Source organism: Triticum aestivum, chromosome 6B, assembly GCF_018294505.1.
Source record: "Triticum aestivum cultivar Chinese Spring chromosome 6B, IWGSC CS RefSeq v2.1, whole genome shotgun sequence".
Classification (NCBI taxonomy): domain Eukaryota; kingdom Viridiplantae; phylum Streptophyta; class Magnoliopsida; order Poales; family Poaceae; genus Triticum; species Triticum aestivum.
The window spans coordinates 11835708-11839562 of NC_057810.1; the positions used below are offsets into that span (position 1 = coordinate 11835708).

The 3855-nt window shown below is 49.6% G+C and overlaps 1 pseudogene; it reads left to right on the plus strand.

The window, feature by feature from the left end:
• Positions 1-1663: 1663 nt before the first annotated feature.
• Positions 1664-1802, plus strand: LOC123140381 (uncharacterized; annotated as a pseudogene).
• Positions 1803-3855: the final 2053 nt, after the last annotated feature.

The following is a 3855-nucleotide window of genomic DNA, read 5'->3' on the forward strand; positions in this document are numbered from 1 at the left end:
CCTTGAGAAGCTTCAACCTTCCGTTCATGTCAGTTTGTTCCTTCTTTCTGTTCTCCTGCTCAGCCAGCCACCTTTGCTCCTCTTCAGCAACCCGCTGCTCAATAATATCCTGTAATATGGCAGTAGGCTCACATAGGTTGGAACGGTGCTATTTCAAGGCATGGACATAAATGAAAGGTTAGGATGCTAACCTTGAGACGCTTTATCTCACGTGACGCGGCGGTTGGGCGACTCCGTATGGACGGAGTTGAGCTAGTGCACAACGCGCGTATCTCATGCAGCTTGCGGTGCGAGGAGGTGGCGATCGCCCCGTTGCAAAGGACGTGGCATCCATGGCCCTTCCCCCTGGCTAGCAATGACGAGAAGCTCAGGATCAAGGGGCTTGGACGTAGGTTCGGCGTCCTGCCCGTGCAATTCCTGGAAGACCTCTTTGAAGGTCTCGTACTTCTCCTGCGCCGACAAGCTGCAGAACTCGGCGCCATCCTTCCCCTTGTGGCCTTCTTTCTAGGCATCCCGGATGTGGACCGGGTGACCAACGGTCGCCTCCTGCAAAATTAACCATCAAGTTTAATGAACCAAGATGCTCCGTGCGAAAAAGTTAACATCTTAATGCACATACCATGTGTTGCTTTAGAGCGGTTAGGTTCTGGCTCCCCTGGACATGAGCCGGGCCTGGCATTTGGGCGTGATCGTTTCCCTTCTCCACATGTTGCGCTTGCCATGTCGCGTCACACCACATGTCAACTAGGGCCTACCAATAGTGCTATTTACTCAAAAACGGAAAAAGTAAGTATGTGTATTGCATTATCTTTTGCATTATCTTTCTACCATAATCTGGCTCACAATGCATGAACCCTATCACTATGGAGCATTTGGTTCTGTGGTCTCGCTAACTATTTTTGTACTTGTTAAATGATAGGCTTGTAGAGAATGTATAGGCTAGTATTGTGTGACATGTTGTCACGTATTGGTACGTACGCGTACATGTAATCTTTGGCGCGGCAGGTTGTTAGCTAGGATAGGTTTATCTCTGTATAGCTTGGAGTAAAGGCCAAGCCTAGTAACAACCTGCGCAACCTATCTTGTAATCTGTCATCTCTAAATAACATGAATGCGTCCCTGCCGAACAGCATACGCTTCCACAACTCTCTTTCTTTCATGGTAATCAGAGAATCCTCGAGCTCATCCATAGCGACGTCTTCAAGTTCCTTCCTCTCCTCACCATTCGCTCACATAGCCACAGAGAAGCTTACCAAGGGCAATCAAGCCCTGTGGCAAGCGACTGTGCTCTCCGCCATCCGGGGAGCCCAGATGGCGAAGTACCTCGACGTTGAGCAGCCGCCGCCGCCCATGCAGATCGACGTGGCCTCCTCTGACGGCAAGACCACGACGAAAGAGGCGAATCCTGACTTCCAAACCTGGTATGCGCAAGACCAACAAGTCTTCTCCTATCTCCTGACGACTCTTCCTCGTGATATAGCCATCCTGTCACACCTCGGCGGAGCTCTGGAACACGGTTGAGGGGATGCTTGCATCTCGCACTCGATCGCAGACCACCAACGTTCGCATCGCCCTCGCCAACTTGCAGAAGGGCAACCTTTCCATCACCGACTACGTCAGGAAGGTCAGAAACCTCACCGACGAGCTGACCGCCGCGGGAAAGAGGGTGGACAAGGAAGACATTGTCTCCCACATCCATGCCGGACTCGATGAAGATTTCGATCCGGTGGTTTCTGCTATGTGCTCCAGGGTGGAGCCGGTCACTGCAGCTGAGCTTTTCTCGCAGCTGCTCAGCTTCGAGACGAGGCTGAATCTTCGTGGCGGCGGGTCGCAGTCCTCTGCCAACAGTGCCACCTGAGGCCGCAAGCAAGGCGGCGGAGGTGGTGACCACGGCCCCAGACAAGCTGGCAATGGTGGTGACCGCAGCGGCCGTGGCTATTCCAAGCCAGGAGGTCGTGGCGGCGGTGGCCACAAACGCAACAATGGAGGCGGCAGCGGAGGCAACTACAACAACCATGCCTCTACTTCTCGGGTGCAATGTGAGATCTGCGGGAAGATGGGCCATCCGGCATGGAAGTGCTGTAAAAGATATGACGAGTCCTACCAAGGTGTGGAGGAGAAATCGGCCAATCTTGCAGCCCCGCAGTATGGCGTAGACACCAACTGGTACCTTGACAGTGGTGCTACTGATCATATCACGGGTGATCTGGAGAAGCTGAACGTGCGAGATCGCTACAACGGCAATAAGCAGATACATACTGCAAGCGAATCAGGTATGGATATTAAACATATTGGTCGTTCAACAATTCATACCCTAGATCGTGATCTCTACTTGAACAATATTCTTCATGTACCTGAAGCCAACAAAAGTCTCATCTCTGCTAGTCGTCTTGCCATTGACAACAACTCCTTTGTTGAAATTCACCCTTATTCTTTTTCTGTTAAGGATCGGGGAACGAGGAAGGTACTACTTCAAGGCAAGGGTAGGAGAGGTCTCTACCCGATTAGGCACACGAGCACCAACGTCAATAAGCAAGTGCTAAGTGCTACCAAGCTATCTCCGGATAGGTGGCACCGACGTCTAGGGCATCCTTCTTCTCTTATTGTTAGCAAAGTCATTAGTCAAAATAATCGGCTGTGTGCCAGTTATTTCAATAAAGAGTCTGTATATGACGCATGCCAAAAAGGCAAAAGTCACCAACTTCCTTATCCAAAGTCAATAAATGAATTAAAATTTCCTTTAGAGCTTGTGTTCTCTGATGTTTGGGGTCCTGCTGTGGAAACAGTAGGAAGAAAACAATAATATGTAAGTTTCATAGATGATTTCAGTAAATTTACATGGATCTATCTTATCAAACAGAAGTCCGAGGTGTTTCAAAAGTTTCATGATTTTCAGAAACTTGTAGAGCGACAATTGATCGCAAAATCCTTGCTCTCCAAATAGAGTGGGGAGGGGAGTATGTTAAACTCAACTCCTTCTTTACCAAAACAGGTATACCTCACCATTTCTCCTGCCCTCATGCGCACCAACAGAATGGTTCAGCTGAGAGGAAACATCGTAATATTGTTGAAGTAGGTTTGTCTCTTCTTGCTCAAGCTTCTATGCCCCTGAAGTTTTGGGATGAAGCTTTCATTGCCGCAACCTACTTGATAAATCGGACGCCTAGTAAAGTGATTAACTTTGAAACACCTCTTGAACGACTTTTCCATGAAAAACCCAACAATTCTATCTTGAGAATTTTTGGGTGTGCCTACTGGCCCAACCTCAGACCTTACAACAATCACAAGCTTCAATTTCGCTCCAAGCAGTGTGCTTTCCTCGGGTATAGCAACCTTCACAAAGGCTTCAAATGTCTTGATATTTCCACCGTGCGTGTTTATATTTCAAGGGATGTTGTGTTTGATGAAAATGTGTTTCCTTGCTCTACACTCCATCCTAATGCCGGTGCTCGTCTTCGTGCTGAGATCCTTTTGCTTTCACTAGATTGATTAAATCCTACTGATCAAGGGGGTGAACATATTGCTAATGATCATTTGTTTAATAATCCTAACCCTAACGGAGACAGTAGTGAAAAAAATTGCACACCAAATCGTCATAATCTTATGCAGCAGCAGGAGCAACAGTGAACGCCTGGGGCGGAACACGAAGCAGATTCACCTGCACCTGCGGGCGCTGATCCCGCGAGATTCGGTGGTAGGGGGCCAATTGACGCGCCTGCGGATTCCCAGAAAGATCTCCTGGCGCCCTCTGGTCCCTGGTCGGGTGGGACCGGTGGTGATTGGTCGGGTGGACCCGACCCGCCCTCGCCTCCGTCTAGCGTGCGCCACGCGTCAAGCTCCCGCATGGGTGGACCC